Source organism: Camellia sinensis, chromosome 11 (genome assembly GCF_055761805.1).
Source record: "Camellia sinensis isolate YWXY chromosome 11, ASM5576180v1, whole genome shotgun sequence".
In the NCBI taxonomy this organism is placed as follows: domain Eukaryota; kingdom Viridiplantae; phylum Streptophyta; class Magnoliopsida; order Ericales; family Theaceae; genus Camellia; species Camellia sinensis.
Genome location: NC_138971.1, coordinates 165,848,300 through 165,863,596, shown reverse-complemented (window position 1 = coordinate 165,863,596; position 15,297 = coordinate 165,848,300). Strand labels below are relative to the sequence as shown.

Sequence of the window (15,297 nt, the reverse complement as noted above, 5' to 3'; positions counted from 1 at the left end):
CTCAACTTGGCCGGGCTGCACTTCCACTTCGGCGTCCTCAGCCTCCGAATCTGTCTCATCGCTTCCTTTTTCAAGCCCCTCCTCGGCCTCCGCTTGAAGCGCACTGAATACATCATTTGCGTAAGGCACGAGGTAGACCGGTAGCTTGGCGGGAGGAGGATTAGTAAATACATCGGTGTCGGAGCCTTGGCCGAGGTGCTCGCAGGCGGACTTCCAGCCAGCCTTGAAAAAGATGTCTTGTGTTGCAAAGACTTGCTTCTTGTAGTTCTTCTCGGCTTCGTTAAACCCGGCATTGTTGGCAGCCCGGCAAGCTCTCCTCTTCGTCTTCTTAAAAGCGTCCACCTCAATCTGGAGCTCACTTTGTTTTTTCTCGGCCGTCTCCAGCTGACCGAGCAGTCTGTTGTTGTCAGCATTGGCTATCTGGAGGGAAGCCTTAGCCCGGCCCAGCTCGGCTTGAAGGCTCTCAACCTGACTGGCTGTGTCATTTGCCTTTTGCCTAAGCCGGTGGATGCGCTCCAAAACCAGATGCTGTTTTTGAATGGCCTGCAAAAAACAAAGTTGATGAGAAACGGAACCGGGCAAACACTTAGGAAAATTTTCAGAGCTGCATTGGCTTACCCTGGCCATGGACTTTACTGATGACTTGACTAACCGAGTGTCAGGGACGTGGTCGCTGCCAACCACGTCGCTCGGTAGTAGGAATGCTTTGGACAGATCAAAGGCGAGCAGATGCTCTTTGTCAGCCTTGATCGAAGCCGTCGCCGGGATGTCCTGACCCCGGTGCTTCAGATGTGGGCGCCAGGCTGACACTGGGGCGGGGGCGTCCGTGGGATGCTCGGTGGCGAGCTCGATGACTAGCTCGGCGGACGGATCTGCCCGAGCTCTTTCCCCGGCCCGCCGCGCGGAAGGTTCTCGGCTGGATTGCCCGGCGGATGGAGTGGCTAGGGCAACCACGGTGCCACTGGATTGACCGGCGGTTGGCGACCGGGTTACCACACTCGGCACCTCCGCAGATGTGGCGGTGAGCAAGTTCTTGATTCGACTTCTCTTGGCCATTTCTTGCTCGTCTGTTAAGCGGATTAACGGGACGTCGGGAAGGGTTGGATCTGGCGGTGGCGAAGGAGCTCTGAGGAAGTCGGTTACTTTACTCCGGCGGGGAGCGGAATATCTATATGTAGGACTGTAGCCGAGTAGTTGGTTACAGTCACGATCCCGGTAGCGAAGCGCGGTCCTGATCGCCTCTACGTTGGGGAAGTTGTAGTTGGCTTGCAAGGCTTGGATGGCTGCAAAAGAAACAAGAGAATGATTAGACTGCGAAAAACATAAGTATGTAAACCGAGATTATTTGCGCAGCTTACATGTGCTCCCAAAACTTTTGCTAATCATCCAGCCCGGTGTCTCGGCTGTTTCATAGTTACCAGACACCCAGAAGAAATCATCGTCATGAAGATCCTTGTCTGGTGTGCCGGTTACGATTTTTTCTCGGCCCGGCCGAATCTTCAAGTAATAGGCGAGACCGTCGCCGGTGTGGCCAAGTGTGTATTGGCGTAGGATCTCGGCTAAACCTAGGCTTATGCCTAACCGGTTATTTAACTCATGCACGCCATTTATTATCCTGTAAGTGTTGGTGGACACTTGGGTTGGCGCTAGCCCGGTTCGGCGTAAGAACTCGGTAATCAGCGGGTTAAGAGGGAAACGAAGGCCCCCTTCGACAATGGACAGCACGGTGAAGGGGCATTCCTCCCTACCCCAAGGCGTGGTTTCTTCTTCGGCCAGCTCGAGATGGACGTCGACCGGGACGCCGTAATCCTCTCTGAAAGCGGCTAGCGCGGCCGGAGTGTCCACTAGGAAGCGGAATTTCCCCATTCGAGGCCGACTTACTATAGCCCGGTTGATGGGTTGGGCACGGTGGTAATCGGCTGCAGCTCGGTCCTGAGAGCCTCAGGAATGACGGTGGTCCCCTTGGACTCTGCAGGAAAAGGATGGCAGTGTTAGCGCGGTCGCGCGAAGGTGCTGGATTTAGCTCGGCCATCAAGTGTGCCAAACCACCTCGGTTGTCTATTCTATCTAAGGAGCCCGGTCGCCCAAGCGGACCAGATGTTAGCCCGGTTGAACGGCCGAGTCCTTCTGTTATCTCGGTTTTCGCCTTGGTTGAAACAAACATGTTGTTTGCCCGGTTTGTTTGGTTTTTTGGATCAAAAGAAGGCCCAGAGCCCGGTTCACCCCAGTTCTTCAGTGTTCTTCAGGCAGACGAAGAACACCAAGAACAGTGGAAGGTTTGGTGCGGATTCTACGACCTATGCCCTAATAGCTATGTTTTTGTACCCTAATGTGCGTAAAATGAAAGAAAATAGCAACTAGGGGGATCGAAAACCTTACCTTTGGAGGATGGGGGCTGTTCTTCCAAGAATGAGAAATGACAGTCGAAGATAGAGGAGAGGGCTTGAGCTCTGGATCGTCAGATGGTAGAAAGGCAGTAAGGAGGAATGGCGTAAGAAGGCCGTGTGTATATAAGAGTGAAAGGCCGCCCAAATTCAAATTCTGGCAAAAACGGCGGGTTGGCTGCCCGATGACCAATGGCAGACCGCCACGTGTCGCCATTTATGGCTTTGGCAGGACTGAAGCGACGGGTTGAAAAGACGAAGAGCCAACCGAGCTACTTTCAACGAGAATAGGTCAGCCGAGGAATATAACCGGTCAAATCTGCGGACAATTGCGTCAACTAGCTCGGTCGAAGCTTGGCATCTTGACGACCGGAGAAATGTTATCTCGGACGAGGTGAATAATCCCAGTCACGCTTCCGCGGACGGAATTAAGGGGCAATTGAGAGGGTGATTTATGCTCCGGTGCTGGGCTGAGGTGTGGACCGAACAAGTTGAGGGCCCAGCAAAGCATTGGGCCGAAATGATCGACTGTTCACCCGGAGTTGGGCTACCAGAACTTGGGCCGGGCAGAGTTTGGACTGTGTGCTGCCCCGGACCGTGCAGAAGGTGCTCGGCCAGGAGGCGACCGGTCAGACCGGGATGCTCGGTCCGAGGATTGTCGAGACCAGACAGACCGAGAGGCCGGCGCTCGGAAAGGCGCGGTCAGCCGAGGTAGTTGATTGACCGGCGGGGAGGCCGACCAAAGGAGGAGCCCGGGTTAAGCTTTGCCGAGATGCCGCCTAGCCCGGTCCTTCATTCGGTTATCCGGCCAGGCGCTTAAGGTATGAAGCATGGTATGACCGAGGTAGGGCAGCTCGGCTGCCGAGCTCCAGCTATGCTGGCAGGCAGTTGAGAGCAGGTGATGAACGGCATGGTTTATGCTGACAGATGGGATAGCAGAGCCACGTGTCAGGAGATGACAGGGAGTGGATATGGGGCACAGAAGGTATGTAAGCATGACTGCGCCCCCCCACACGGGACACAGGAACACATCTGTAAGGATTTCTTACACTAAAACACTCTCTCCCTTCTCTCTATCCGTCCTAAGGTGTGTGCTAACTTGACCGTCAGAGAGTTTTTCCGGCCACACACCGCCGGGTAGCTCACCATTATTTGCTCGCAGGTGATCGGACATCGACGGAGCTCGGAAGAAAGGAATACGGGCACGCCGGAATATTTGCTCCCCGTACAGGTCCTCCCATTAAGGAACTCAAATAACTCAAAACAGGCCTTACACCTCCATATCACATATCCACGTATAAAATAATATATACACTAAGATGACCATGGCCCAAACTTTATGGATCACAATAATAATTTTGGGTTCATACCAGTCAATCTATCTGAATCACGTTCAACCCGTTTTTCACAAACAAAGCAAAATATAGTCAATGACAGCCTAATTAAGAATAAATTCTTACATTCTCACACTTAGGCAACATTAACTACTACTTTAAGAGAATATTTTATTTAAGAAAAAATGACTCTCGGGTTAAACAACTTTAGTGGCCACATAAACATGATTCAGAATAGAATATCTCAGCACAAAATCCCGTTCAATGAAAAATATTAATATTGAACTGTAGCGGTAATTATGTTATTGAACAACATAACACCTTCCACAATTACAAACACTAATATCTCACCGACGTGGATTCCTATATGTGATAAAGTGTAGTGTGGAATTTCAACATAATTGATCCAAAAATTATATAACATGCTAATTTCACATTCAGTCCTCTGTATGGTCTTGACAATACCCTACAAGGAATTTTATTCCATTTTACACTTCCAAAAGAAACTTTTATTCCTCTAAATTGAGGTCTTTCGTGCTTTAAACCAAGCATCATACTTTTTTAAACCAAGCATCATACTTTATGGATCCATATACACTTCTAAAACAAAGTGTTAATCTTTATATCCCAAAATTAAAATATAACTATAAGAGCTCATGTAAAAGGCATACATATATGACAATTACCATTTATGTGTACACACATAACTATAAACAAAATGTGAATAAACACATTAAACTTTATTAATTGAAATATACCATAGATAATATTTATGGGTAAAAAATTTCTTTAACCAAGCACATATGCTCAATATATTTAGCAAACTAAAATTTGGCCTAAGCCCTATATTTAGAGGATCAACTAGTATGTATTCTATAATATGTGCTCATAAAGAATATCATCTTTAACAACTTTTTAATTCTGAAGTACTTTAAATTTATATATTTAACACCATCAGAGTTTTTGTTATTTTTTATGGAGAAAATTAAAATCATATATCATAATACATCTTTATAGGTTTGGAAATAAAATTAACAATTCCAAGCTCTGAAATAAAATTCTTTAATTGTATAACTCAAGTCGAGCTCTAAAACATGTTGCATAGTAAAAAATTATAAGAGATTTTATAAAACTCTTTCATGAAACAACACCTCATGCAAACATAAAAATATAATCAATAATAGATACTATATCATTTGAGCAACTAGCAAAGTCGACATAGTACAACCAATAATATTAACATGATTAATTCTTTTATAGACAATCGTATAATATTTAATTCTCTATAAATATCATAACACTTTATATGTTCCAACCCAATGGTCAAGGTTTAAATTAAAATAATAATTGTCTAACAAACTAATTACATACGCACCAAGTTTAATTCAAACTTCATAATTTATTAAACTCTTACAACAGTAGCATACGAGACATTTCTCGTGAACTCTTTCTCAAAATCATTTTATGAATATTGAGTGTTACTTAATTAGTCTCGATCACTAAGAAGAGCAATGTAAAGCTTTCAATTTTGCATATTAAATTTTAGTAAAAATTTGATCTAGGTATGCTCTTTGAGATGAGACAAATAATCTTCTAAGTTATTTTTCAAGTATCTCAATACCAAACACATAAAATACTTTATCAAGATATTTTATATAAAAAAATTTGTTAACAACAATAGCTTCACATCAAGTATTAATTTGAAATTATTACTAGGAAGTAAAATTCCATCAGTATAAAGGATCAAGAAAAATAAATTGCTCCCACTGACCTTGAGATTTATGCATAAATTAATAGTATTATCCAAAAAGCCAAGTAATAATATGGTGAACCTTTAAATATCATTACTCAGAAATTCGTTTAAGACCATAGATAAATTTGTTTAACTTACAAATCAAATTTATTTTGTTTGGCAAAGCAAAAGATAAAAATGTCACTATACCACTATAATCATTATAAACCTATATTTATGACATTGGTAAGAACAATACTCTTTTCAAATCACAACCTCTTGCAATAGCATTGTATTTATTTATTTATCTTTAAAAAAAATACTCATTAGATTTCAAACTTTTAAAAAGGTATAACATGATGATCTCATATCCAATTAATAATTTGTACCGATTCATTTACCATATTACAAATCGCCAATATCTTCATTATACGTAACAATCATCTCTTCAATTTCTTGATATTGCTCATTTAAAAAAATAATATGATCACAAGGATCTTAAACTGTATGAGAATGCCTAGGAGTTGTACGTGTTATACATGTTCAACTTTTATCAATAGACTGAATAGACACTTCAGATTCTACTTGCACTCTCACTTTCTCTACGTGAGAATGAACAGACCAATTTATTATAATAGGCACAAGTATACAGGAAGATTTATATATTTAAACTGTTCACCAATCTAATAATTCACATTTTAAAAGCTTAAAAGATTCTTATGTCAGAACCAAGATAATAGAACCATTGACAACTTACAAAGTAACAACAAATAGCTATAGATCCCATTTTGATTCAAAAATATATCATAAAATTTTTTACTCCTGTACAATCCCAAACTCAAAAGTTATTCTAACTAAATTTTATATTAGTTCGCAATTCAAAAGTGTTTTAAAAATATTTTTAACTTAGTACCATATGTAAAGTATACACAAGTATACATAGCAATTAAAATTATTTTATCACAAAAATTTGTATAATTTAAAATGTTAACCTACACCTCATCATTTTATTAGAGTCCAATTACGACACTCAAGTACTCAACTTTCTTCCGAAGTTACAAACATGACATATTTAAATTGGTTCCACAATTTTATAAAAAAATTAATAAGAGGTTATGCACATTAACCAAAATTATCATGTTCACTATAATATCGATCCTCAATTAATAATTTTAAAATCTTTATCAGTGTGTTTTTCAACATAAACGAGATTAGACAAATGCATAACATCAATACTCATTTATGAAATTAATAAAATAATTTCTCCCACACACCTTATGATAAATGAAAATCTATTTCAATTTTTATTTATTTTTATTTTTTTTATTACCAAAATTAAAAATAATAACAATGCTTACTTTGTTGACATTAAAATTGAATTGTATCTCATGGATAATATAAAAAAATAACATTCTTTAAAATAAAATCAGTACTAAACTATAACTTAAATAACTTGACCAGAAAATAAAATTTTGATTAACACAAGCATTTTTTTTTAAAGCAGTTTAAAAAACAAATAAGAAAATTCCGAAGGTGGGAAGGGCGTCATAGCTCACAAAAAATTGTAAAGAATTTTTCTTACCTGAGTTAATAATATATAAACACTACTACAAATATAGATAAAGGTCACACTTTTTTGGTGTGATGTATGTTTTTTAATCACATCTTTTAAGTTTTATCAAAGTGTGGTCTTTAAGAGTGTAATTAAAAATGGTCATTTTTAATCACACTTTTTAAGTGTCATTAAAAAATGCTTTCATCACATCTTTTAAGTGTGATTAATAATATTTAGATCACATCTTTTAAGTGTGGTTAAAAACATTTAGATCACACCTTTTAAGTGTGATTAAAAACTTTAGTTCACACCTTTTAAGTGTGATTAAAAATATTTAGATCACACCTTTTAAGTGTGATTAAAAACTTTAGATCACACCTTTTAAGTGTGATTAAAAACATTTAGATCACACATTTTAAGTGTGATTAATAACTAATAAAACCTGTGATAAAAAAAATTGACATATTTAAAGAATAATCAATATTATTTTTGCACGCGCATTTGAATAATGTAATACACACTATATACTATATTTTGAATCACATCCATATATTGAATGAAATAATATCATATATTTCATAAATGAAAGTTAAATGTTTAAAAGTATATACAAAGAAATTAATAAAAAAAAATTAACTGTGATTACATACATTAAAAAATAAAAAATAAAAAACTTGAAAAAAGTAAGTTCTTGAATTCTTTGACCATATTTTGCATCTCTCCAAGAAATTTCTGACCTGAAAAGTAAAAAAACAAATTAATTTAAAAACCGCCAGAAGCATATGAATAAACTTACTAATTAATTTATAAACTTACATTTAGATCACACCAAAAATAATGTAATTTATCCAGTTGTTAAACTGCCCCAATCCTTTCCCCACAGCCACCAAAAATGACATAATTATTTTGATTCTCCACACAAATAGTATAAAGTTACAAAAGATATTGATACCCTTGTAGAAGCCAAAATAAATCATCAAGGCATGAATGATTTCAAACTTTCTTAAGCTAGAATAATTTAATAATAAAACAAAAAAGTGATCTAAAACTCAAGATATGCACTTGTAGAAAATGACAATATTATTTGAGAAACAAGACATTTAATAAAAGATTAGATACTAAGCACGACACAACAAAGAGAGTAGGGGTAATATGTATACATCCACTCACTTATAGATCAATGTATTGTGCTAGTCTAAAACAATACAGTCTACACCATTCAAGTTTTTTCGGTGTCACTTATAGATCCACTCACTTCTCTCAAATTATTTCCCAGCAAAATACACATTAAACTCCCCTTGCTATTTTTTTGCTTCTTCAGAATCTTTGCTAATTGAATCTAGGTGTGAAATGATATACATAAAACTATGACAAACTCTAGTTCTATCAAACCTTATGAACAAAGTTTCCTTATATATGCCTAAAACACAAAATTATGAAATACCAAACATAAGCAAAATTAAAGCAATTATAGCAATTATAGTCAATTTCATTCCATATTACACCAAACATAAGCAAAATTATGAAAATCAGATTCCAAAGTAGCAAAACCAAACAATACCAAACAATGTCATTGAAATCTCAAGTTCATTTTATTTGATACAAGACACCAAAAACACTAGTCGAAATTGTAAAATGAAGATCTCTCTTTTATGACCAAACTTGTGGAACAAAAGTGAAAAATCAACAAATAACATAACAGAGCAAAATTAAAGCAATTATAGCAATTATAGTCCATTTCTAAACCTTTTTTTCTCCTATTTTGTCAATCTTTATTTTGGACCTTTTTAATAAAATATTGAATTCCTTTAAACAGATTCAGATTAATAAAATATTAATAAAATATAAAATACAGTCACAGATTCAATTAAACAGATTGAATGTAAACAGATTCAGTTTGAATGTAAACAGACACAGATTCAGTTTGAATGTAAACAGACACAGACTAACAGACACAAATTCATGAAATTAACTGGGCAGTGAGTGTTCAGCTGAAGCACAATCATAAAAGAAAATTTATTTACTTACCAAGTTGCCCAACTCTGAGACTAGTTTCTTTACTGTAGGCTTGAATTGCTAAATGACTAATCTCTGGTCACAAAACCTTGTGTGGAAAAATGAAGATGAGTACAAAATCAGCATTTCCGGGTAATATTTTTTCAAAATTCAAACTATAGGAAATTCAAAACAAAAAAATAGAGAAATAAAAAAATATAGCAAATTCAAGCAGAGGAAGATTGAAAATTGAGGAAGGTAGCTAGAGTTTGATATAAGCCTCTAATCTGGGCTGGTAATACTTATTTGAACATTGCGTGACTTTTTCATGACCAATATGGCATGGAGGGCAACAAATCCACTAAGATTTGGCTTGTTCATTGTCTTTCCAAATATATAATGAACTTATTTTTTTTGGGAGCCATCAGTGATCAAGTCTTCTAAAAGTCAGTGGTCAAGTTTCCCTAAATGTTTTAAATATGAAAGCACTCAACAAAATAGTTTTCTAACTATAGTTAATCATGTTGCAGGTTTTTCTTCAAGTTATGGAGTGCTTACTCAATCGTTTTAGTCAGTCAGCATTTATTAATTCTGTTCTGGATACTACTTTTCTCTGTTATTTTCATCACTATTGGCGAGAACTTTCTTAAACATTTAATAACAGACAGATTCATACAGATTATTCCACCTATTATTAAATTCATACCAAAATTAACAGACAGATTCATACCAAAATTATTCCACCTATTTTTTCTGAATTCCACCTAGTTGGTCAATCTAAATAATATACAAAACAATTAATAACAGACACAATTAGATGCCAAAACAGATTCAATAACAGACAAAATATGAATTCCACACTCGATGATACTTTGTATCATTTACAAAGGAGTGTTATTTATGTGTGTCAAGCCAGAAAATGTTGCTAAGCCGTTTATGAAGTTTGATGAACAGTTTTCATTTACAAATGAGTGTTATTTATGTGTGTCAAGCTAGAAAAGACCAATGAATGCATGGTAAAAAATGTGAGCAGGTTAAATCTAGTCAGTAATGAAACTTGTTTTAGATTGAATAAATTAATCCTTGCAATATTTTCTCTATTTGGTTATATTTTGCTCAAAAACTATTCTCCAAAATGGTAGAAGGCACCCGTCAGGGACAACAGCCCAATCAAATTAACTTCTACATAGAAAATCTCTGAGGTGTCATGCAGCATTTAAAACCCTTAGCTAATAGGTCATCATATAAGTGTTTCACAATGATAAAAATAAGATAGAAAATATATATCACTCACCTGAGGATCCTCCTCCCTACGGTGACATATAGAAATCATCTCAAAAAATGATATTCCCAGTTTTCTACATATAGAAATAATCAAGTGGATTCTATAATTGGTGGGTCCAAACAGATTTTTGTCACATTGACAAGAATAGGAATTTTACCTCAACGGTGCCCTACCCCCCTATTAGAAGGCCAATTTCCGGCAATTTTTTACCCCTATGGGGCCAATGGTTGGCTGATATGGTGGAATTCTTGTTTCATGAGGCATTTCTCATTACATAGATATCTCAAACAAATGAGAACTATAGTGGAAAATATAGGCCCCGCGACAACAAACCACCAAAACCTAGACCTTTAATCACCTTACTATTAGACAGATGAGGCACTGGTTAGAGACACAATTACCAATAGCCATTACCTTCCAAATTGTAAGACCTATCAAGACATGGATGGTTCCCTATCGACCCACATTCAGAATTTTTTTCCTTTATGTCATGCAACTTTAGATGATCAATGTCAAGTTGCTCTAGTAGTAGTATGGATCCAATGATATGAATAAAAGAAACTACAAAAACACAGAAGAACCAGTTGTACTTACATATAATTCTGAATATAAAATTATCTGCATCTACAAAAAAACAAAAGAAACTACAAGGTCAACAACCAGACATGCATATTATAAACTTGTGCTTTATTTAATTCAATATTTAAAAAAAAAATCACAAGGTTGTTTTATATATCAGTTTTGTGTGTGTGTGTGTGTTAATTATAGAGACCTAACTAATGAGACTGAATATGACATCACTCGTAGAGTTATCCTTGAACCCACGACAACAAGAACCAACAAAAAGGCAAACACCGTCTGGGTTCCTTCCATCTCTTATATGTAAAAATTATTTGATATATGAAACAAGTTTCATTGGATGTATTCATTACCTAAAATGACCATTACACAGTACTCAAGCTTGACATTCTAAGATTTAATATTTCATTATACCAATGATGGCTATATTATATATGATCTAATGGGTAGTGGAATTGGCATAAAAAAGAAGACATCGTGTGAACAAAATAAGGCCAAAAGAAAGGGTATGAACAAAAGAAGGCCAATCACTATCATGATGAGCACGTAGCCTATTCTATTTACTTCTTTTATAGTAGTGATACTAATCTTCAGCTAACAGAGATAAGTTGTCTCAATTCAATCACTCTAGAGATATAATCACTAACTAAATGTGATAGAAATAAAAGGCAGTAAACATCTAGTGAAGCAAACAAAGTGCACCTCTTTCTTCTATTCATCTGAGAAAGACAATGCTGCAATTTTCTGAACATATTCTTCTTGCAATGATTAAAAACCAATCAATGTATGATAGTTAAAACTAATTAAAGAAGAATCAATGCACATCATTTCACAATTAATGGACTGATAGGCATCACATAATGCTAAGTATCTAATGGAGAACTTAGTCTACATCATAAATGAGCAGCCAACGAATTTGTGTATCAAACAACTAATGAAGTTTAGGATATATGAACCTCGTGAACTTTAGCAAGTCCCTTCTTGCTCTTATTATCATCCTACAAAATACAAGCAAAATGAAGCTCATTCATGCTACTTTTTACTTTCATATTTAAAATATATATAATAATATACATAAGAGAAATGAAAAAACAAAAATATATTGGAAAGCATTGATTACCAATTCCTTGAATTCTTTTGGTGCTTTAGATGGTAGACTAGGAGCTTTCTGAACATCATCAAAATGCCCCTAAGAAATATGATACAATAGATATCTCTTATTAGCAATTCAGTGACATGTATACGTATGTATACATGCATACACACACACACACACACACATATATATATGCATAGAGAGATAGCCAAAGCCAATTCAAGCAAATGTTCAACAATATCAGAGCAACACTGATAGAAGAAATGGAGCATCACAAGTAAAAAGAGAATGTAACATTTGAACAAAATGATAAAACAAGGGTATTCATAGATGTATACCATAACAAGCTGGTATAGTAACAATCAACAATGCTTGAGCAACACTAATAGTGAGTATCACAAGTAAGAAAAGAAAATAACATTTGAACAAAATGATAAAACAATAGGATTCATAGAAGTGTACCATAACAGGAATGACAAGGTAAAATAGTAATGTCCAGGAATTCTACTAAAGTTTGGGGCATTGTGCTACTTTTCACTGAAGAAAGTGTTTTTCATGATAGCATACTTCAGAACTCCTGTGACAACAAATAATACAGTTTTCCACAACATAAATTAGAAATCACGAATAACATCTTATATTTGTAAGTGACCCTTGGCAGTGAGTATTATTGGCAAACTATTATCTGTTTGACTAGGGTAGGGCTGCAAGTGAACCAAACTGCTCATGAATAGTTGCAGCTCGACTTCTTTGAAGCTTGTCTGTATGTATAAATGAACCAAACTCTAGCTAATCATACCTCTGTGATTACAAGGGCAGGTTTCACATTGTGCTCGAAATATAGATCAACTTCTAATGCACTATTCTTTGGCCTTTTTGATGCAGTTACCTTTCATCAAATACCTAGTCAATAATTAGGAATTCACTTCACAGAAAAGTGATACACTGCTGAGATCCATATGAATGGATATTGCAAAGATTTCAAAAATGTGAAGATTATAAAAATGTCTCTACGGTGCCCTCAAACAATCAAAGACCGTCCTCCACAAGATATTGAACTTAGTGAGGGAGACAAAAGCATATAGAGAAAGAGAGAGAGAGAGAAAAGCAAATAGCAAAGAGAGAGAGAGCAGAAAGAAAGCAAAAACAAACTTACCGAATCGACCAGCGGTGAGGCAATCTAAGAGGAGAAGATCGACGGTGACCGATAGGGCTAGCGGCGGTGGCGATTGGCAACGCCAGTAGCAGCGGAGGCGGAGGCAATCGGTAAGGTGAGAAGCAACAAGAGGTAGACATAGTCGAATGAGATGTTTTGGGGATATGAATTAAGGTTGATTGGGAATTGATTGTGTGTGTGAGAATGTATTTACAATTACTTTGAATTAGAATATATATATAATCACACTTATTTAAATTGTGTGATTAAAAAAAATATTATCTCACTCATTACATTAAGTGTGATTAAAAATCATTTTAATTTTTTTAATCACACTTTTAATAAAAGTGAGATATTTTTAATTTTTCTTAGTTGATCTTTAATCACATGTTAATTAGAAGGTGTGATTAATATATATATATATATATAATCACATATAATTGACAAGTGACATAAAAAATAAATATTATCACACTTAATCAAATCAAATGAGTGAGAGACAGATAGAGGAGAGAGAGAGAGAGAGAGACAAAGACAGAGTGATGAGCAAGAGAGAGACAAAGTGGTCGCTAAAAGTGCATTTTCTTGTAGTGGATAGATAAATCGAGAGGGAGCTCAGTAAATAGAGAAGACAGAAGGGAGAGAGTGAGCAACGCGAACATAGTGGAAGAGAAAGAGAGAGAAAGAGAAGAGAGAGAGAAGGACAAAAAGATAGAGAGTGAGTGACAGAAAAAAGATAGAGAGAGAAGAGAGATGAACGAGAGAGAGATAGAGAGAAGAGAGATGAGCGAGAGAGACATAGAGAGAAGAGAGATGAATGAGAGAGAGAGAGAAAAGAGATGAGCGAAAGAGACAGAGAAATATGAGAGAGATAGAGAGAAGAGAGATGAACGAAAGAGACAGAGAGAGAAAAGAGATGAGAGAAGAGATAGATGAGTGAGAAAGAGAGAGAGAAAGAGACAGATAGACAGAAAGAAAAGAGTGATGAGTGAGAGAGAGAAAGAGAAGAGAGAGAGGAAGATGAAAAAATAAGTGAAAAGATATAGACAAAGAGAGAGGGAGAGAAAAAAAGAGCGAAAAGAGATAAACGAGATAGAGACAGAGAGAGATGAGCGAGAGAGATAACGAGAAGAGAGACAGAGAGAGATGAGAGAGATAGACAGAGAGAAAGAGAGAGAGAGACAGACAGACAGAGAAGAGTGATGAGTGAGAGTGTGAGAGAGAGAGAGAGAAGAGAGACAGAGACAGAGAGATAGAAAGATGAAAAAATTGGTAAAAAAGTTCCGTGTCTAAAGCCTCATTTTCTAGTAGTGAGTCATCTCTATCATTTATGGGTAGAATAGAGGCGCGGATTTGGGAATTGTATATTTTATATAAAAATCAAATTGAAATATTTTATACAATCACACCTATTTAGGGAGTGTGATTAAAAAGTAGTAATGTATATATAATCACACTTTAATTAAAATGTGTGATTAAAAAATATATATATAATCACACTTATTTAAAAAGTGTGATTAAAAAGTAGTAGTGTATATATAATCACACTTTAATTAGAAGGTGTGATTAAAAAATATATAAATAATCACACTTTAATTAGAATGTGTGGTTAAAAAATATCTATATAATCACACCTATTTAAAAAGTGTGATTAAAAAGTAGTAGTGTATATATAATCACACTTTAATTAGAAGGTGTGATTAAAAAATATATAAATAATCACACTTTAATTAGAATGTGTGGTTAAAAAATATCTATATAATCACACCTATTTAAAAAGTGTGACTAAAAAGTAGTAGTGTATATATAATCACACTTTAATTAGAAGGTGTGATTAAAAAATATATAAATAATCACACTTTAATTAGAATGTGTGGTTAAAAAATATCTATATAATCACACCTATTTAAAAAGTGTGATTAAAAAGTAGTAGTATATATATAATCACACTTTAATTAGAATGTGTGATTAAAAAATATATAAATAATCACACTTTAATTAGAATGTGTGATTAAAAAATATATATATAATCACACTTGTTTAAAAAGTGTGATTAAAAAGTAATAGTGTATATATAATCACACTTTAATTAGAAGGTGTGATTAAAAATATATATATATAATCACACTTAATTGAAAAGTGACATAAAAAATAAATATTATCACACTCAATCAAATTAAG

At 35.5% G+C, this 15,297-nt stretch overlaps 1 long non-coding RNA gene across 1 annotated transcript; it reads right to left on the bottom strand.

Moving 5' to 3' along the window:
• Positions 1-7,555: 7,555 nt before the first annotated feature.
• Positions 7,556-9,776, bottom strand: LOC145803332 (uncharacterized). Its single transcript, XR_014345433.1, has 2 exons — positions 9,034-9,776; positions 7,556-7,742 (listed from the first exon to the last, which is right to left on the bottom strand). It is a non-coding gene; the product is annotated as an uncharacterized LOC145803332 (long non-coding RNA).
• Between the last annotated feature and the right edge of the window lie 5,521 nt (positions 9,777-15,297).